We start from the raw sequence: 23,111 nt of genomic DNA, 5'->3' as shown, positions 1-23,111 counted from the left end.
CGGTAAAAACAAATAAAAACGAATGAGAATTAATTATAGTGAACTAAGGTGAATTATAAACTAATTACAAATTAATTTGGTTTATTTATGCAATTAATGAGGTTAGATGATAATAAATAGATAAAATATACAAAAGGCGAATTCCAGAGAGTTGATATGAACAAATCGAATCTCTAAAATCCGGGTTTGATCTTAATGACGAAAACCCGCAAATATTGATTACTTGGGATTTAAATCGGAAATTAAGGGTGATAAATAATTATGAATTATGTATTACAATTATGCGAAGGGAAATATGAAGAAAATAAGAAAAGACGGAAAAAAAAGAGACAAATCAACAAAGAACAAAGGAAGAAGAAGAAAGGCAGAAACTGCGGCAGCCTCAGGAAGGGGCGCAGCAGATGCTGCGACTCTTCGAAGGGGCGCAGCAGTTGCTGTGTTTTTTCACGACGTCTGCCTTCTGTTAATTCGTGAAAATAGGTTTGATAAAAGGGTTTTATAAATCGGTTTTAAACATGTTTTCGACGTAAACCTTACATTAATTTATACAATAATAAAATATAGTAATGAAATACGGGATTTACACCCTCAGACTTACATGTTTGACGAAACGAGATTAACTAAGTTAACGATTAGTGATTGCTCGACTCGAATGTATGATGAAATTGCCCTCGTAAGAGGATTTAAATTAAATTGATTTGATTAATTGAAGTGGAGTTGGTCAAATTGGTGTGTCATGCAAGCGAGACTGGTACTCAGAAGGATCCGAGCTTGCGTGGTCGATTGATCAAGCACGTAGACGTCAATAAGCAAAGAGCGCGGTCTTAGAATGAAAAGGGAGAATAGAAGGGCGGACACTCGCGTGAGAAATATGAGGAACGAAGGTCCCTATTTATACTAATCACACGGAGGAATTAGGGTTACAGTAAAACTTTGGAAACAAATCTCGAAAAGATCTTAAAATATGCAGAAAAGAGCTGGGGAAGAGGCGCAGCAACCACTGCGACTCGTGGAAGAGGCGCAGCAGGTGCTGCGTCCTTTCCCCAGAAGTTTCCTCCTGCGGAAGAAAGATTTTCCGCGTTTGTTTTATGGAATTGCGGTAGATCTCAACTTCCTTATTGTTCAAAATATGATTTCGGGATATATTTTGCCAAAAGATTAAAATTATGGAATAGAAATATTCGGAATATTCCAGAACATTCCGACTCGGTATTTTAAACGGTTTATTAGAAAATGAAGACGGTTTTTGACCCGGACACCAAATGAACTCTAATTACTGTCAAAACGACCGTAACAGCGCGTAGATGACGACCAAGGGGTAGACACAAGTATTTGAGCTATCACTTGACGATAAACTTACGAATTGTCATAAATCGTTCCGTGTACCAAACATGCGGCCCAATCATCACCGGGTGGTTTGCGGGAGGTGCAGAAATGAGGTATCTACAACACTAATCCCATAACAACACCCAACTCATTTATTTCTAAGTCTACGCATCAATCTCGGGGTATAATTCGGTTATTACTACACACATATATATCACGTCTAATCTCATACATGTGTTTTCAACATCCATTCCCATATATCACCAACACTTCCACTCATACGGAAGACCATATACGCAATCGTGCAAAAGACCACTATGTCACACACACACACACATTGTAACCCAATTGCACATTTCACGCTAATAACTTTCATCGAAGTCTCACTTTTCATAGAAAAGCCACAAAATGTGGTCAAACATAAACAATTCATAAGGTCTCATTCATATGGGGTCAACATGTCCATCCGACGCGAACCAACCACTATAGATTGTGAACATAAGGGTATACACACAGTCAGTTCTAGTACTGAAAAAACAAGGACCAAAGCAGACCACTCGGTCGAGTGTAGTTGGTCACTCGGCCGAGTAGGCGGCCACTCGGTCTAGTGCATAGTGCACTCGGTCGAGTGTCACCTGGGTATAACACTTCCGTTCGCAAACCCATTTCAAAACTTTCCTATTCCGTCACATATATGCTAATAAATCCCGACGGTGACTCATATACCATTAAACAACCGATTGAAACACAGTTATCGGCCTTATGGCCATCATTACTACACAACTTAAATGAAACATCCAAGGCATACTACCAGCACAGACCTACCATTTCATCACCAATAACTGCACCGTAGTGCGATACTCTAGTCACATCGGTAAACACAACGCTTTGCACTATCTCATGGACACGACCTAATCACTCATCACTCTCAAGGAATAGTAAAAACATCATCACTCACTCAAGCACTATAACAAAATCACGACGTACACCGTGGGCATTTCACAATAACGCTTGGGAGGCAATTTTACAAACAAAATCTATACTACCACTGTCATGGTCGGACTCCGACCACTTTCACATATCATGCCTATGTACTTAGGTTAACGGTCACTTTATGTATCACAAATGATCAAACTCATCAACCATAAGGTTGAATCCTTAAGCAGTAAGTGCCCCACTCTTACTCTCATGACCACAAAACCAAACTTGGCAATAATGAATCCACAATTATGCCACCTCACACGGGTTCACTCGAAAATTACAACAAATTCCTTATTGAATGTCGGGTTATCACTTGCAAAGTCTCTAACTCATCTCTTGCTCTAGTACTCTATATCTAGTATTCCAGAGTCCTAACCCTTATCACTATTTATCCAGTTTACACCATTCCTCCAGTCATATCTCACATTCTCCACAACTTTTATCAGTTCATGTCATTACTCTCTCTTACCCCTAGTTCCTCAATTATTCCCTCATCGTTATGCAAATCCAAACTCAGCCATATGCCAGCCAAAATACTTGAGTCGTGCTCAAAAGGTCACTCTCACATGTCCTCAAATTGCATTCACTATCTATGAGTCCACATAACCGCTAAGTATCCAATTTTGATTGCACTCCACTACCGTCCTAGTTGTCTCTCATGATCAATTCACCATACTCAAAGCATTACATGGGCCAACTACCGTCCTAGTGTTCCCAAATTATCAAACTTGATGACTGTGTCCAAAATCACTCATCTTGTCGGAAACATATGCCTAAGGGCTACGGTGAGAAAACAATCTTTTGGGCTCACACATAAACCAATGCTCGGATATCTCGGGTTAACTCAACGGATAAGGATGATAGGAATTAAAATAAGCCAAAATGGATACGGAAAGGATAGGGAATCAAATAACATGGAGGGGATAGGAAATCCATGACCGACACCTTAAATTGCCCTAATAGAACACTTGGAATATGATGAACTTTAGAAAACGATGCAACTTCGAAACTCAAATCTAATGCAATTTTACTCAAACTTGACTCAAAAGCAAAATGCTATATTAAAAATTTAACATAAAGGTCATTTGTCTCAAATTTCTCGAAAACTTTAATACGGAGTAATCCGTCATAGGATGGTACATGCCTCTATAGGCCAAATTCAAAGCATTACTATTCGATTGGTGCAAAACATAACCTAGAAAAGTAAAAAATCCGGGTACGTATACCGTTCTTTTCCGGAAATAATATTTTAAGGCGGAAAAACTTCTTATGCACAACTTCACAAAACATTGTACTCAGAGATGAATAATAAGGAGTAAATAAGTTACATCACGAGCGGAGCTTATGTATACTTTTCACAACATTCTTAGGAAATTTGTCAACCTTTAAGACGGAAAAATTTGGATTTACACCTTTTATTACAAAATTCCAAAATAATACTATAGTTTTACAATACTATTAAACCACGTTGGAGTTAAAAATCAAAAATTATTCGTGCTCTCAACCCGATTCAAAGTTTTAGTCTAAAATTGACGATGGAATCTTCGTTTTCAGACAATATTCCACACTACTAGGGATGATAGTAGTCTTTGTAAGATGATTAAAACAAGTTCCAACTATGAAAATCAAAGATTAATGTAACACCCCCATTTATTCAGGAGCCTTTAGCTAGACATTCCCAAATAAATAAAACTGTTACCATCTCGGTTTCCCGAGGTAGTGAATAACAAAGTACAACAATACCAAAGTACTTTAATTAAAGCTTAGCGATTACGTATTATTACAACTTATTCAATCTAGACATAAGATAAAACTTGATACAACTCGCAGCGGAATAAATAAAGTGATTACAAATCTAAGTGATCTAGACAACAACTATGGTCCAAGTGAAGCTCACGTTGTAATACTACGGTATGAGTCTCTGGGTACTCTATTGAGTAGGCCTTACTCTGTCGAGTAAGGGTGAGTTGCGTCTTTAAAATAGTTTATGACCTTTTGTGTACTCGATAGAGTAACCTTGATACTCGATCGAGTAAGGGGGCACTCGATCGAGTACCTCAGCTACTCGATCGAGTAGCTCGGTTAGCGGGTGATAATTCGACGGGTTTTGTAAATAACACGGATTAATATATAGATCTTTCCGTCACTTTCATAATACACTTTTACAAACCTAATAACATTAAAAGGGAGATTCAAGTTACGTTCTTCGCATTCATCCGTGTTGTTGACAAATCCCGGAGCTTGAGAGGTCGATTCCATCGTTCTTTATACCGTTGTGATCCTTGCGTCGAGGGTAAGATCTACGTACCGATTTTATAGTATTTAGTCAAAGTTGGTTAAACCCCAATATTGGGATTTGGGGGTTTTGTTGTATTTTGTGATTGGTAGTGATTATGTGATTATATGTTAGGAGGAGGATTCGTAGAAGAGGAATTTTTGATACAGCTGTTGAGACCGTCTGATTGTGTTCCTGTTCCAGGTAGGGTTTCCCTACTCAGTATTAGTCCCATAATACATTGTTGGTGTTGTGTAATTGCTGATTATTATCGTATTGGTTTTATGACGGTTGTTGATTGATTGTTGTTGATGGTTGTGATTGTTTGTCTCTGGTTCTCGAGATTCGTTCTCGGCTGAGTGGAGTCACTTGTGGGAGTGGCTTCACGCCCTAGTTTCGCCCTTCGTGGAACCCGCCACGAAAGGGGATGTGCACATTAATGGGACAGGGTTATCGCTCGGTATGATGAGCGGGGATTTGGTGGGTACGGCTGCGGTCCCCCACTGGCGTGGTGGTCCGGTGGACGATCGGTGACGGAGATTGATTGGAGTGGGTGCTTGTGTGTGATTTGTTTGAATTTGTGTTGTTTCTCGAATCGCTGTCGGTTATATAAATTGTGTGATTAGTACTGACCCCGTTTAATGTTTTAAAAAAACTGCGGTGATCCATTCGGGGGTGGTGAGCAGTTATTGAGCAGGTATCATATGATGCATACGGGATAGCTGAGATGAGTCATCACGTTGCAGTTAGAAGTCTTCCGCTGTGTCAGACGATGTCTAGTAGCTTGATAGTTTTATCAGTAGACAGTTTGAGTACTTTGTAATTCCTTTTGACAGTTTTGGTTTGAGACATGTAATCACTTAAATTATATTTACTTTTAAAGTACGTTTCTTTATTGTCTTACGATTATCATTGCCTCGGGTAACCGAGATGGTAGCACTTCCATGCCTTAAGTGGTCCTAGTAAGGCACTTGGAGTATGGGGGTGTTACAAAATGGTATCAGAGCGACGATCCTGAAACCTGTAACCAATGAACCTAATGAATATAGGGAGTCAATTAAAATGAACCCGGGGTAAAGGTTGTAGGAGCTAATGCAAAGGCTTGGGAGACGTCCTAAAGTCGCGAACTCGCCCTACAATTTTGAACAGCGGTTCAATGGGATATGAGTCGGGATCGCTATGTGTTTACCTTGTGCATTGTGAATCTATGTAGTGATGTGTGGCATGAATCAGTGGATGTATGTATGTGGAGAATGGGGAATGTGTAGAAAAGGTGGCGATGATGTGATTTCGTAAGTTATTGATTGAAAGCATGATAGTTGTTTTACGATATGGCATTATAGAAATACGGAAAGAAAATTTGTTTGATTTGAGTTATACATAGAGTTATGTATACATATATGCTGTTGGTAGTGTTGTACGAGTTTATATAGCTGAAAGTTTGAGTAAGAGCATGAATAATTGGTGGAAAAAGATGATAATTGTTGCATGATAATATGATAATTTTTTTTTTATAAAGCATGTTGTATGATGGAAGAGATTTTATAAGGTTGTTATACTAGTAACATGTGAATATGATACTTGATGTCATATAATTGTGATTTTGTTTACGTAAAGTTATATAATAAAAACATGTGGGTAATATGGGATTGGTAAGTTGAATGATATATGTGCATCGAGTTATTTGTTGCTTGGCTTTTGAAGTTAGTAACATGTGGTTAGGGATACTGGTTTTATGAGCATCGAGTTGTTTTTGTTTACCATGTTGTCGTTTAAGTTGTTGGGAAGTAAAATCAAGTAGTTGTGTTTTCGATTATAAAGAGGTTGTCTTTAAACTGTTATAGCTTGAGACGCATAAATGATTTTAATGTGATTCCAATTGGAGGTGATAGCTTGTTCTTTTACGATTCTGACGATAGGTCACACGCCCAAAACGACCAAGAAATGAGTGAGTTATGACCGTTTTTCTAAAACGGACAAAGGATCTTTGAGAATTGCGTAGGGTACTCGATCGAGTAGCCTTGGTACTCGATCGAGTAGGCGGCACTCGATCGAGTACGTTAGTTACTCGATCGAGTAGCCCTGGTGATTTGTTTTACGTGCTTCTGACCTTCACCAACTCGATCGAGTAAGCCCCTTACTCGATCGAGTGGCTTGTACTCGATCTAGTGACCCCTGTTTTGGGTCATATACTTATCTTTTACTTCGTTGCATATTATGTTTAATTCAAAGGTGTTATTTTGCTTCTTTATGCATTGTTTTATATGTATGTTGATCCTGATGCATAAGTTACCCAATCTTATGATGTAAGGAGTGGCACCTGTGGTGAGTATGAGTTCGGTGGGAGGACATGAGTTATATATGGTCGCGATAGATAGTGGAAAAAAAAAGAAAACGAAGATCGTTATGGCTTAATTGAGACATAGAGCATGTTTTCTGAGATGAGATGACTGATATGATTGTGTGTTGAGTAACGTAAAAGCAAGTGAATATGGGCAAGGGATGATGTGAGCCTAAGGAACGTGAGAATAAAAAAAAAAAAATTTGAAAGTAAGGATGTGAATAGTGGCAGCTTGAGATGTGTAAAGAATTATGGAGGGAGATGGTTAGGAGTCGTGTGGGTTAAGGATATATGTAGTGAAAGTTCGTTTTAAAGGGGTTGAGAAGAGTGGTATACAGTGAACTTTATGGAGACATGTCGCCAGGTAGACTTGTACACAGTGAGTGAGTTTGGGAGATTTGGTTTATTAAGAGATGACCCTACTGTGTGATTTCCTTGGGCAATTAACGGTATGAAATGAATTCTGATTTCTAGAGAGGTACAAAGGAGATGCAATTGTTTGAACAGTGAACGTTGATTTTATGGATAGATTAGTGGAAAGTGTGAGTGATAGCATAATAAGAGAAGATCCATGGTAAGAAAGAGTGAGAGGATATCGATATAAAGTAATGGGATTTGAGTTTTGGAGCGATGAGAAGGTAATTGGAGCACTAAAGAGTTAGGTAGAAGTAATAAGGAGTTGAGCTATTAAATGGTATTGTTGAGTATAAAGAGAAAAGGAGGATAAAAGTAAGCTGAGAAAAATGTTCACTGGAGTTATGTGACATAAAAGTAAGGAATCGTCGAGATGTATGATACTATCAAGAGTAAGTAAGTTAATGGTTATACAGAAGTTTCAGGACAACATGATTAATCATGAGTTTCGAGGAATTAAGGGAGTATGAAGTTGGTGGAGTATTTGCACGATACGAGATTTTGGTGGAGAGTTAGATGATGATACAATTAAGGATAGTATTGGGAAGAATGTTGAGGTAATTTTGTTGATGGATTCGATGTTCGTTGTTTGGGATGTTAACCAAAGATAGGAAAGAAATCGTGATGTTTAGAGATGAGTGTAATAAGAGGTTTGATGTCCGAACAGTGGTAGTGTTATGGTTTGTGACTAGTGGTTAAGGGTGGTGGTATATTAGAAAGGTAGCAATTCTAAAGAGGTTGATTTTGTAGAGACCAGATTGATATGTATGGTTGTGAGAGAGTATAAGATGCGGTTATATGAGGCGGTTGTTAGTAGTTGAGTATTAATGGTATGGTTACGATTGGTAGGGGGTGAAGGATATGCGAAAGGGAGAATATGTTATGAGGAGTATACGAGTTAAGCTCAGGTGAGAGGTAACTTTTATCAGGTGGTAACTTACGTGATCAGGATTGACTAGGTGGATGTGATTATGGGTCTATGTCATATATAAATGTTTGTGTGAGATTTTGACCTCACAAGACGTGACATGGGGTGGTTATCATAAAGTTGTTATTTGAATGTTCTGTAATGCATGTTGGGTACACTAATCTAATTGAATGATGATTAAAAAGGTAATAATTTGAGTGATCCGGCATGACTGGTTATACTTGTAGGTATTCATGATACATGTCAATCTGTGATATGGTAAGGGGATGATATTCATGAGGTTATTATCTGTTTAATTCATAAAATATGTTGCGTTGTGATTTAGTAAAGTGGATTTGAGTAAGTTTTTCTTGTCTGAGAAGTTATTCTATGTCAGTGTTTATGAGAATTGTATGCAGTTGTGATGTCTATCGATGTGGCTGTTGTGCCTCGGGTGGTGATCCGGGCACGGTACATAGTGTTGTGATGCGGGTATTTTCGCACTGCGGCGTGGCTGTTGGTGGCGGTGTTGCGATGCCGTCACCGGTTGTGGTGGAGTAGGCGGGATGATTATGATACGAGTTTTCAAAAGTACATACCAGTCACACATAGATTGTTGTTTTGTTTGATGTTGCTTCCTGTGAGTTTCAGTTTGTACAGATAGACAGTTGTTTTGTTATTGATGTTTCTTACCAGTTAAGTTTGGGAATCAGGGTAGAGTATGATATGAAATAGAGTTGTATATGTTTTCATTGTTGTCATGGTATAGTGATATTCTGTTGATGAGACACGGTTATGAGAGGTTGTTACAGTAATTTTGATCTTGTTCTAGATAAGGCTTTAGTGGACATGGTAATGGCAAGCGATTCGTAAAACATGTGTGGTAATGACCTGAAAAATGCAGGTGGTTCATAATCCTTTGTTGAGACAGTGAGTGTAGGGTGTTGGGGGAATTAGTGTCATGTTAAGTTGTGTATGAGTTTTGCGGTAATGAAAGAAAGAACTTGAGGATCTAGTGTGAGTATACGTAACGAGTGTGGATCGTGAGTTATGCTTCTGGGAGATAAGTGCCTTACATAGAGAGGTATGTTGTTTTGCCGTAATAATGAAGAGTTGGTATGGTGATTTTGCTACGAGTTTTATGGTATAGGTTAGGTGGTATGCCGAAAGAGTTGAGGAATGAGAAATGTTTATGTATGGGAGCCTTGGATATAGGAATAGTGAGTGTTTGGTTTATAGACGGTTATCTTTGACATGTGGTGGTAAAGAGGGTAATGAGATATAGATAAGGTTTAGTATTAGTGAGTTACGAGGACGTAACATTTGTCTTAAGAGGAGTAGGATGCGATAAAAGAGAGTTTCATGGTTGTGCATGTTGTAATATAATTGGAAATAGAGTGTTAGCGTAGCGTAAAGGAGGGATTTGTTTTGTGGTTGATACTGTTAAAAGGCCATGGCCGTGCTTGTAGTAGTGTGATGTTTAGGAGTGTGAGAATATTTCACTAGTGTTGACAGTTGGATGATGAGGTTATGAGTGTGAGTAAACTTCGAGGACGAAGTTCCTTTTAAGGGTGGTAGAATGTAACATTCCGTTTGATGTCTATGAGTGTCTTGATATTGGATTTGATAGTGGATGATATTATAGAGCTAGCAGCGTTAGAGGATGGTAGTTGGTTATGTATGGAGTTGGTGTCGTGAGAGATATATATGTGGTAGATACGATATCGTGAGTCATGTTGTGGAAGTAAACATAGTTGGTGGAGTGGGTGTTAAGAGTTCATGTTTTATGTTTGGTCGAGTTCTTGAGTTCTTAGCTATGTTGTTGTGTCTTGGTCGAGTTAGTATGGTTGTTTTTATGTATGGGTTGAACTTCGGGGACGAAGTTCTTTTTAAGGAGGGAAGACTGTAATACTACGGTTTTATGAGTCTCTGGGTACTATATCGAGTAGGCCTTACTCTGTGGAGTAAGGGTGAGTTGCGTCTTTAAAATAGTTTCTGACCTGTTGGGTACTCGATCGAGTAAGGGGGCACTCGATCGAGTACCTCAGCTACTCGATCGAGTAGCTCGGTTAGCGGGTGATAATTCGACGGGTTTTGTTAATAACACGGATTAATATATAAATCTTTCCGTCACTTTCATAATACACTTTTACAAACCTAATAACATTAAAAGGGAGATTCAAGTTACGTTCTTCGCATTCATCCGTGTTGTTGACAAATCTCGGAGCTTGAGAGGTCGGATTCCATCGTTCTTTATACCGTTGTGATCCTTGCGTCGAGGGTAAGATCTATGTACCGTTTTTATAGTATTTCGTCAAAGTTGGTTAAACCCTAATATTGGGATTTGGGGGTTTTGTCGTATTTTGTGATTGGTAGTGATTATGTGATTATATGTTAGGAGGAGGATTCGTAGAAGAGGAATTTTTGATACAGCTGTTGAGACCGTCTGATTGTGTTCCTGTTCCAGGTAGGGTTTCCCTACTCAGTATTAGTCCAATAATACATTGTTGGTGTTGTGTAATTGCTGATTATTATCGTATTGGTTTTATGACGGTTGTTGATTGATTGCTGTTGATGGTTGTGATTGTTTGTCTCTGGTTCTCGAGATGCATTCTCGGCTGAGTGGAGTCACTTGCGGGAGTGGCTTCACGCCCTAGTTTCGCCCTTCGTGGAACCCGCCACGGAAGGGGATGTGCACATTAATGGGACAGGGTTATCGCTCGGTATAATGAGCGAGAATTTGGTGGGTACGACTGCGGTCCCCCACCGGCAGGGCTGGTCCAGTGGACAGTCGGTGACGGAGATTGATTTGAGTGGGTGCTTGTGTGTGACTGTTTGAGCTGTGTTGTTTACTGAACTGTCGGTTATATAAATTGTGTGATTAGTACTGACCCCGTTTAATGTTTTAAAAAACCTGTGGTGATCCATTCGGGGGTGGTGAGCAGTTATTGAGCAGGTATCATATGATGCGTACGGGATAGCTGGGATGAGTCATCACGTTGCAGTTAGAAGTCTTCCGCTGTGTCAGACGATGTCTAGTAGCTTGATAGTTTTATCAGTAGACAGTTTGAGTACTTTGTAATTCCTTTTGACAGTTTTGGTTTGAGACATGTAATCACTTAAATTATATTTACTTTTAAAGTACGTTTCTTTATTGTCTTATGATTATCATTGCCTCGGGTAACCGAGATGGTAGCACTTCCATACCTTAAGTGGTCCTAGTAAGGCACTTGGAGTATGGGGGTGTTACACACGTCCCAATGCTCCTAAGTCAGCTAATCTTTAGTACCTGTCAAATCTGCTCCCCATTATGGTTCATCACAGGTGTTCACGAATACATTGTCAACCACGAGGTTGAGTAGGATAAAATACTTCATAATAAATAATTAATAATAATTTCACAACGGTCAATATGCCACATTCCACTTTCAACTCTCCACATTATCCACCAGAGACTAAGCCTTGGGCCTTCCAATTAACCACACACGTTATCCACCAGAGACTAAGCTTGGGGCAGTCCATTCACCGTACTCATTATCCACCAGAGACTACGCCTGGGGCCGTCAAATTCTCATAAATCATTCTCGTAATTAAACACGAAAAACATGTATATAAACCATCCAATTAAATAATATTATAAACTCAATTGCCAATCAACCATATCTTCATATAATAACCATATGATAAATAACACCAATTACACAATCAGTTGAGTAGATTATCCTATCTTTTCAGCAGTACTCCAATATATGCAATCTACTAAAAGTATTCTTCAACAACTCGTTCAACAAAACCGCCACCTAACAATTATAAGAATAGTAATTACTAATTAATTCATATAATTAATTAAATTATCCATATTTCAATTACAATTTATTATTTGAAATTATAAACTTTACGATAGAAAATCCGTCACAATCCCACAACCAACCCGTGAACAACCCGTAATAATCCCCATGAATTACCCACATAATCTGTGTAATAACCACCACGAAAACAACCCAGAACCCACAATAAACCGACATCCTCTGTAACACCCCCATTTATTCAGGAGTCTTTAGCTAGACATCCCAAGTAAATGAGAGCGTTACCATCTTGGTTTCCCGAGGTAATGACTAACAAAGTACAACAAACTAAAGTACTTTAAATTAAAACTTAACAATTACATGTTTATTACAACTTAACCAACTAAAACTTAAAAATAAAATAATTACAACTCGCAGCGGAAATAAATAAAGTGATCTCATAATCTATGTGGTCTAGACTTCTAGGTAGAATGGCCAATTCCTCACGCATCCCATAGCTCCCAAGTCAGCTAATCTTTAGTACCTGTCAAATCTACTCCCCATTATGGTTCATCAGAGGTGTTCACGAATACACTGTCAACCACGAGGGTGAGTAGGAATAGCCAAACAACAACAATAAACGAATACAAGAACAATATTAAATGCAAATGCAATGCATGCTCATGATCAATCCTCTGACGCTCCCGTTCATCCCGCCAATCCCTGGCCGGGGTAATCTCAGTAACATCCCAGAGACAAGTCCTGCAGAACCAGCCTGGGGAAACTAATGCAAGTGCTCATGATATGATATGCAAAAAATATTATACTTACCATCCTAGACCCGAGGCTGGGAAACCAAATCAATATAATCATCTCAGTCACGAGCTGAGGTAGTCAATAATCAAATCATCTCAGTCACGAGCTGAGGTAGTCAATAATTAAATCATCTTAAAGCAAGCAACCAACAACCATATATCATCCATCACAAATCCAATTAATTCAACCAATACAATCAGATAATACCATTCAAGTAAACATTAAATTGATTGAGTAGCTATCCTACCCCAATAGCAATCCGAGTCAAGCAAGCGAAATAATAATCCAAAACCTTCCTTCAACAAATCCGAATAACAAGCACGCGAACCAAGTAATAATAGTTCCTTCAACAATCGTCACCTAACAAGATATTATAATATAATTACTTATTCCTTATTCAATTCATTATATTAATTTACTTAATTTTAATTTCATTATATTAATTATTTCCCGCTCCAATTATTATTATGTAAAAATTCGCACAATTAGCTAAATAAACCCAAACCCATAAACAAGTACCCAAAACCCACGACCAACCACGTGAAATAACCCCAACCATACACAACCCGTGTACCAAGACTAACACCGAACAAAACCCGTGTTTTGACTCTACCCACACACGGCTCAACTCCAACCCATCCCCCACCGTGAGTCCTTACTACCGGCCTCCCAACCACCTGCAACGACTACCACAACAACCAACATCCCATGCCCTAACAGGCCACGACACAACCCAAACAACATACCCCACGTCCTATATCACATACCCAACCCGTCTGTGAGCAGCCCAAAACCCGACTCAACAACCCATGTTACTGCCACCCCAACTCGAGACACCACCACCGTGGTCACCACTGACACACGGTGGCACCAGAAGCGCACCAAACCACCACAATACCCGAACCACGACGATACCGAAAAACAGAGCAAACACGACTTCCTACTAGCAATAACCACCACACTTACCACCATAGGACACCATTGACACCACCTATCCCAGCAACCACTAGCATGTACCACGACGCTTCCGAAAAACCCCTAACCAACACTCAAACCGCCCCCATAAACCTAAACAAACACGCCCTAACCAACCCCCTTAAATCCGACACAACCACGTACTCATCTCCTCTCACCACCAGTGGCCACCGCCGTGGTCTCCCTTGACCCACGGCGGTCCCACCCCTATCCACGACCTCTCACGACACCCCCCGACCACCTAGAAACGACGCACAACCCATATATTACACAAACACGCTGCAACCACCACCATCCGGCACCCACCGTACCAACCACCACCTGAAACTACCCCATCACCACCATGAGGACCTCCCACAGCCGACCTAACCAGCTACCCAGATCCCGTGTGCATACGACAACCACGCAAGCTACAATCTCCTTCCTAAGGTTCACGGCCTCCCCCTTTTAGACGCCTAATCCGCAACCCATGGTGGTCAACGGCGGTCACAAACAGTCTTAAGAGAATCACGGTGGTCAAAGGTAGCTACTAAGGTTAATGGTACTAATCATGGTGGTATATACGGTGTACAAACATTAACTTAAATTATTAAGACAATATAAACATTAGTTCAGACGATCTTACCTTTTATCGCCTTATTCGCTCTTTCCGTCTCTTAAAACTCCTTCTTCTATTTTTATCAATTATGTTTCAGCTATCATGGTATTTATAGTCTAGAATTAGAGAGTATATCAGGCCAATTAGGAAACTATTGCCTTATTCCGATTATTATTAGGAATTACCATATTATTTTATACTTATTATTTTATTATTAAATCCCGATTCAAATCTCGACTACTACTCATATTAGGCCTTAATATAATCAGCCCAGTTATCTACATCACACGGCCCAAGGCTTAATTAGCTTTTAAGTCCAATTCTGACCCGCTTACTTACTTTATTATTTAATTAACGTCTTATTTGCAATTATTATTAGAAATCCCATTAATTAATTATTTAAATTACATAAATTATTATCAAGCTACGGGGTATTACAGTCTTCCCCCCTTAAAATGAACTTCGTCCCGAAGTTCGCCCACAACTAATACCACAACACTTATAAACATCCACATAATTAAGCACCATCCAACTTATTATAACACAATTACCTATTTACGATTATCAATCACGCCAATTTTATCACAAGATATCACAATAATAACTCAAAACATTTTTAGTATTACATTCCTCCCCCCTAAAAATAAACTTCGTCCTCGAAGTTCGAGATAACAAACAATAGGAACAACCAAATCATTATTGTAATGCCACAAAGTAAAGAACACACACCGTAACGCAAGTCAACTATTATTTTCCAACACAACTCCAAGTAATGAATAACAAAATCTTTGATTTACTTCTAAATAGCAAAACTAATCATATAAGATATTTGAACTAATTTTTATTTAAACCTCAACTTATTACTTTAGCTATCGACGAATAAATTGCCAGACTAAATAACAATCTATAACAAAATACGCACAATTGTTTAGTTTAATCTTTTCTTCATAATGATATCTAACTAAGACATGGATGCATTTAATGTGAACATATATATAGGCTTAGGGAAACATATTCCGCATATCACTAGACATGTCATTCTACTTCACAGAATTCACAACATCAAAATATCAATGTGCAAGAGATAAGAAACAAAACTTATACTTTTCAAGGCTAGGAAAACATGTTATAACTTCTAAAAATCATAAATAAATAATAATACAATTACTTCTCGAGAACCTACATTTTTAGAAAATAAAGAGAGTTAGTAAACCATGAGAAAAAGAATTAAATCAAAAACTCATAAGGTCAATTTATAATGCATTTTACAAATTATTTGGTCGAAACAGAAATTTTACAGCAACTTGTCAGAAACTTAGGTCAACTTGTAAAAATCACTATTAATTGACAGAAATTTAAATTGCGACGTGGCTTAACAATTTGAAAACTTACATGAGTTTATTGAACAATAGAGTTGGAATTATAACAAATCATTAACTAGTTTTTAAATGGAAATATTTAAAAAAACATGGGACAAAATTATAACTGTACAGGAATATTCTGACCACTGTCTACTAAATTATTTAGTTCTCCTAAACCGTATATTATTTGAATATGAGACCGGTGGCATACGAAAGCTAACTTACAAGGGTATCACACATAAAATCTCGTATTAGAATTTTAAACAGGAAGTAAATGTCAGCCAAAACAATCAAGGGTAAAAATCTTGTGAAATCAACCAAAATCACATTCTTCACAATTCCACACAATAATTAATACTTTACATGTTTAATCATATTCACACCTTCCACATACATGCCAACATACTTTCCTCATATCAACATGCTTATAACAATGCTTAAAAGAAATCATATCATATCCCTCCTCCGTAAAACAAGGTTACACAACCCGTAACCGCAGTCATCAATGAAAACAACATTCAAGCAAGGCAACAAAACTTCCAAGACAAAATAAACAATATTCATTTTAAATTACCCCACACTGTAATATCTCTCAAGGTAACCAGTTCAAAACTGGAAGGGGCACGGTACGAATTAAGGCGCGCTTCTTAACCGCACTAAGAGGGGCTCCTAACAGTCTCTGATACCACTTTGTAACACCCCCGTTTATTCAGGAGTCTTTAGCTAGACATCCCAAGTAAATGAGAGCGTTACCATCTCGGTTTCCCAAGGTAGTGATTAACAAAGTACAACAAAACAATGTACTTTAAATTAAAACTTAAAAATTACATGTTTATTACAACTTAACCAACTAAAACTTAAAAATAAAATAATTACAACTCACAGCGGAAATAAATAAAGTGATCTCATAATCTATGTGGTCTAGACTTCTAGGTAGATTGGCCAAGTCCTCACGCATCCCATAGCTCCCAAGTCAGCTAATCTTTAGTACCTGTCAAATCTGCTCCCCATTATGGTTCACCACAGGTGTTCACGAATACACTGTCAACCACGAGGTTGAGTAGGAATAGCCAAACAACAACAATAAACGAATACAAGAACAATATTAAATGCAAATGTAATGCATGCTCATGATCAATCCTCCAACACTCCCGTTCATCCCGCCAATCCCTGGCCGGGGTAATCTCAGTAAAATCCCAGAGACAAGTCCTGCAGAACCAGCCTGGGGAAACCAATGCAAGTGCATGCTCATGATATGATATGCAAACAATATTATTCTTACCATCCCAGACACGAGGCTGGGAAACCAAATAAATATAATCATCTCAGTCACGAGCTGAGGTAGTCAATAATAAAATCATCTCAGTCACGAGCTGAGGTAGTCAATAATTAAATCATCTCAAAGCAACCAACCAACAACCATATATCATCCATCAGAAATCCAATTAATTCAACCAATACAATCAGATAATATCATTCAAGTAAACATTAAAGTGATTGAGTAGCTATCCTACCTCAATAGCTATCCGAGTCATGCAAGCGAAATAATAATCCAAAACCTTCCTTCAAAAAATCCGAATAACAAGCACGCGAACCAAGTAATAATAGTTCCTTCAGCAATCGTCACCTAACAAGATATTATAATATAATTACTTATTCCTTATTTAATTCATTATACTAATTTACTTAATTGTAATTTCATTATATTAATTATTTCCCGCTCCAATTATTATTATGTAAAAATTCGCACAATTAGCTAAATAAACCCAAACCCATAAACAAGTACCCAAAACCCACGACCAACCACGTGAAATAACCTCAACCATACATAACCCGTGTACCACGACTAACACCCAACAAAACCCGTGTTTTGACTCTACCCACACACGGCTCAACTCCAACCCATCCCCCACCGTGAGTCCTTACTACCGGTCTCCCAACCACTTGCAACGACTACCACAACAACCAGCATACCACGCCCTAACAGCCCACGACACCAATCCAAACAACATACCCCACATCCTATATCACATACCCAACCCGTATGTGAGCAGCCCAAAACCCGACTCAACAACCCATGTTACTGCCACCCCAACTCGAGACACAACCACCGTGGTCACCACTGACACACGGTGGCACCAGAAGCGCGCCAAACCACCACAATACCCGAACCGCGACGATACCGAAAAACAGAGCACACACGACTTCCTACTAGCTACAACCACCTCACACACCACCATAGGACACCATTGACACCACCCATCCCAGCTACCACTAGCATGTACCACGACACTTCCCAACAACCCCTAACCACCACTCAAACCGCCCCCACAAACCTAAACAAACACGCCCTAACCAACCCCCTTAAACCCGACACAACCACGTACTCAACTCCTCTCACCACCAGTGGCCACCACCGTGGTCTCCCTTGATCCACGGTGGTCCCACCCCACGGCCTCTCACGACACCCCACGACCACCTAGAAATGACGCACAACCCATATATTACACAAACACGCTGCAACCACCACCATCCAGCACCCACCGTACCAACAACCACCTGAAACCACCCCATGACCACCATGAGGACCTCCCACAGCCGACCTAACCAGCTACCCAGGTCCCGTGTGCATACGACAACCACACAAGCACTAGTAGAAAAACCCCCTATAGTGGCGGTCATAAATGACCTTTTTGTGGCGGTTTTTACAGATTTTGGGTGCGTTGTATATCACGGGGTTGTTTATACTTTGTGGCGGTTGTACAACCGCCACTATAGATCGCCTACAGTGGCGGTTATGAAACAAAACCGTCGTTATAGACTTGTATAAAACGACGGTTGTTAGAGAAGAACCGCCATTATAACTCACCTATTGTGGCGGTTATTGTTTGAAAACCGCCACCATATGTATTTCAATAATATCATTACACCACTACATGTTCTCTATAACGACGGTTGTTATTACAGAACCGCCACTAAAGGTAATTATAACGTCGGTTGTTGGTACAGAACCGCCATTAAAGGTAATTATAACGTCGGTTGTTTGGTGAAGAACCGTCACCATAGGTAGTTATTTTATAAAAAAAAATATTTGCTACCAAAATTTTGGTAGCAATATCCTAGAGATTTGACAATCCAAATAGCAAGATGAACAAATACTACATACAAGAGGATGGCAAGATTGGCAACCAACAAACTTGTGTTGAGTGTATCATCCAACCCAACAAATTAGTATTGCTGATGTTAAAAAAAATATACATCCAAGTGCAAAATAATCACATACACGTCTTAGTTAATAAACTAATCAACATTACATGTTCTCTAAACTTTTGATAGCCCACACCTCTTTAACATCTTTCATCTCGTCAATCAACATTGTTGAATCTGTAATAATAAATTTAGCAAACCAGTAGTAAGAAAAACAACCATAACATTATTAAAATCAACATAGGACTTTATAAATAGTGAACTATCGATCCACCTTATGATTTTTTTTTGGTGCAATCAATCCACCTTATGATTAGCATTAAATGAAATGCACAATGACGTCATAAAAGACACATACTAATATAAGAAAATCAACTTGTTAAATAGAATGCATTCATGAATAATCAGAATCAACCTAATGGTAATCTCTTGGCTTCATTTTTTCGTTTCCAACATACATGGAAGAGGTTAAAAAAGTCCCTAATTAAGATATTAGTTATAGACAGCCAAAAACCTGGTCAAAATCCACGAGTTGTAGCCTCATCCACGAGCAGTAGCCTCCCGAGTCCAGATCTCAAAAGCATTGATTCATTTTGAACTCTCTTTTGGCTTTCCGGACCAAAAAAACTGAATGTTCCTGAAAGATTAAGCTTTTAGAGAAATCACATGAAAGATTAAGCTTTTAGAGAAATCACACAATGGCACCATTAAAGTTTCAACCATAGATTAAGCTTGACTGTACATACATATCCAGGCACACTCTTTCATTTCTAAGAAATGCTCAGAGGAAAAAGAGTTCTGATTTATATGTCATAAATTCAATGCCCGTCATTGCCTACTAGAAAAAATAATACTACTGGCTTCTCTCGAAATATTGTTCCTTTTAACTGTACCTCCTTCCTACAAGTTACTTAATCTTATCGAAAGAGAACTCTGCCATAGGGGAATGTAATGTCCCCAATGAGTAAAAAGACAAGGACGGGTAAAAAGAAACATTGCTCATGTCTGACTAGTCAAGCAATTACTCCTTAATGGAAGTCAAGCTACCTGGCCATCTGCTTAGAGACTATTTCATCTTTCAGAAGGTCTAGCATTTCTTGAGTGCCCATCCTATGAAGCATCCATTTTAATCAGACTCAGAGAACATATTTCTGTCTAAAGAGTAACAAACAATTAACAGATCATACAAAGGCAATAAAACCACAAAGATCTTCAAGTAAAGCAATAAGGCAACAGACATACAGACCATATGGTTAGCAAATAATTTAAGCTTTTAGAGAAATCACATGAAGCTAACAACCAAAATCTATTTGATACAATTCTACACTTTCTACAGTTTATGAGCTAATTTAATAGCTGCAGCACGCTTATACACTTTTAAGTTTTAACGTTACAGTACTTAGATAAGACTACGTTACCATTGATCATATCAATATACGCTTATATGTAAAGCTTTAGTGTAGGCTTTTAAGGTTTTGACATAATATAGTCCCACAAAAACTCGGTAAAGAACTAACATGAAAACCTTGTAAACTATTATGATATGACCATACGGAATGGTAAGGCATCCGAGTCCAAGCCTGGCTAGGTTGACTAGCTTTTCCTTCTCCAAAGTATTTAGGTGGAAAAATATTTTTAACTTTCTTTTAATACTGAAAAAAAAAGATAATTTGTAGCTCCAAAAAAACGTTTAGAGAACTGCCAAGGAACTTTCTTTTCACACAAGCGCATAGCCATTAGAGAACATAACAAAACAAAGGAGGCGCCAAGAAAGATTAGCTGACGTGCATATGCATTGCAGGTAAGATGGTGATTGGTAATTGTCAAATTTTAGAGAGGAAAAAAAAACTCACCATCTAATCTAGCTACCTCTACACTGTAGCCCTTATCTTCAATCCTTCTGCAATTAAACAAAGCCATAAAACATTTAATTAAAATATCTTAAATCGCTACATCCATAGTCAACACCTAAAGTATGAAGTAATTAGCTTAAAAAGATCAATTCAAGTAACTGAAAAGTCAGTAGAAATGGGCCAGTATCACTTTAAGGGGTAAATCTAAGTTGCGACAAGTTCTGACGTATTGGAGTATAACTGTATAAGGGGCTTCAGAAGTAATTCAAAAATTAAAAGTAGGTACGTACAATGTTTGGAAGATGAGAAAGATATAGAATAATTAAGCTATGGGGAAATCACTTCCTACATAAGCCACTGAAAAACTATTCGAAATGATCCCATATGTTCTTATTTATTTGGCACAGGTCAAGTAATAGACACGTCTCAGTGCTAAAATCTGGTTATTATAATGCAAGATGGCGAGTGTATGCAGGAACATATAATAGAGGTTAGGATGATTTGATCATGTAGTGTAATCAGTAGATGGTCTTTCTGTATGTTTCATCCAAACAAGCTAGTACAAGAGGATTACCATTAAATAAAATGCACAATGACTTCATAAAAGACACATACTAATATAAGAATCAAAGAGAAAATTAACATAAATAAAGACAGCTTTTTGAAGCAAATGAGAGAGCAAAAACCTAATAAGAGAGCAAAAACCTTTCTCCGAAACTTTGGAGAAAACCAAATCAGCGAAGGTAAGAATATGAACCCTATAATAAAAATCCATATGACCTTGAGGAAAAATAGCAGACGTCTGCCCAGTGGACCAAATTCATTTAAATGAACATACTATTTGAATCAATCACGATTAAAAGAAGGCTGAAATGAAAATAAAAACATGAGCTTAGAATCAGTAAAGGAGGGTATGCATCAGACGTGTGGCCAAATTGAAAAGTCCAAATCGAATTCCAAACCAATTAACATAGAAAAACTCCTAATTCAGACAAAATGGACTCCGAATGATTAGAATGTTTACATAGTTCATCTGTTCGAGCAATTTATAGCAGTACAACTCACAAATTTACTCCTATTCAACAACAATCTAACATATAAACCCTAAAAATCAAACAAAACTAACATGAATTGATTATAAATTAGAAGAAGAATTACCTTTACTGCTCAGAAATCATAAGAAACCGCAACAATCGGCTTAGGAATCTGTATGAACATAAGCCGCTGCTGCTCGAATTTCACCAATAAAATTATAAGAAATAGCTAAATCAAGAGAAAAGAAGAGAAGGAAATTGAGGTACCTGGCGCCGCAAAAGATTATGCCACCATCGGGTTAAAACCCTAGATAACTGGAACCGTGCTATACTAGTATGGTCATTATACGAATTATGGTGATAGTTGTTGTGAAACCCTAACAAAAATGAGAGGAATTAGGGGAAATCAGAGACAGGAGGTTGAGGGATTTGAAAGTAAGTCGAAAATGAAGGGTGTGTGGAAGAGATTTGTGTGAAATTGATTAATGGATACTGAAAATGGAGGTCTGATTTTTGTGTGAGATTGATTATGGTGGTGATGAGCAATAATGACTCAATGAGGTGGAAATTTACCTGGGATATTGAAAGAGTCTGGTGAAGGAGATGCTCAGTTCACGGATGTCGACGGAGGCGTGATAAGGAAATAGACGGTTGCCGGCATTAGATTTGCTATTGATTAATGAATCAAATAACAATGCGCTGAATTGTGTAGAAGGGAATTGTAAAGGGTTTTGCCCGTGATTTTTTCTTTGTTATTAAAGTCGGTTGTGCTTAAAACCGACGCAAAAATAAATAATGGCGGTTTTTTAGTCCAAAAAATTGTCATTTACTCTTAATTTTTAGCGTCATTTTTAACGTCGGTTGTTCATATAACCGCCATAATTAACTTATAGTTGCGTTTTATATTTGGAACCGCCATAAAAAGAATCAGTTATCACGTCGGTTCTTACATAAACCGCCATAATAGACCTCCTACATACATAAAAATTGTGTTCCCACCAATTTATTGGGCTTTTTGCGTCGTTTCTCTTAGAACCGCCACGCTAACTGTGTCGTGATAGAGGTTTTTTCTACTAGTGAAGCTACAATCTCCGTCCTAAGGTTCACGGCCTCCCCCTTTTAGACGCCTAATCCGCCACCCATGGTGGTCAACGACAGTCACAAACTGTCTTAAGAGAATCACAGTGGTCAAAGGTAGCTACTAAGGTCAACGGTACTGATCATGGTGGTCTATACGG

At 38.4% G+C, this 23,111-nt stretch overlaps 1 long non-coding RNA gene across 5 annotated transcripts; it reads right to left on the bottom strand.

Moving 5' to 3' along the window:
* Positions 1 to 18,987: 18,987 nt before the first annotated feature.
* LOC141608348 (uncharacterized) lies at positions 18,988 to 22,569 on the bottom strand. Of its 5 annotated transcripts, XR_012526986.1 has the most exons (7): positions 22,447 to 22,568; positions 22,141 to 22,250; positions 21,998 to 22,066; positions 20,840 to 20,886; positions 20,034 to 20,096; positions 19,501 to 19,623; positions 18,988 to 19,163 (listed from the first exon to the last, which is right to left on the bottom strand). It is a non-coding gene; the product is annotated as an uncharacterized LOC141608348 (long non-coding RNA). The 5 variants fall into 5 exon arrangements; XR_012526988.1 differs by having other exon boundaries at positions 20,034 to 20,141; positions 22,141 to 22,569; XR_012526985.1 differs by having other exon boundaries at positions 22,141 to 22,568.
* Positions 22,570 to 23,111: the final 542 nt, after the last annotated feature.

Source organism: Silene latifolia, chromosome 1, assembly GCF_048544455.1.
Source record: "Silene latifolia isolate original U9 population chromosome 1, ASM4854445v1, whole genome shotgun sequence".
Classification (NCBI taxonomy): Eukaryota; Viridiplantae; Streptophyta; class Magnoliopsida; order Caryophyllales; family Caryophyllaceae; genus Silene; species Silene latifolia.
Note: the sequence above shows the minus strand (reverse complement) of the source record. Positions and strands in the feature narration are given on the sequence as shown.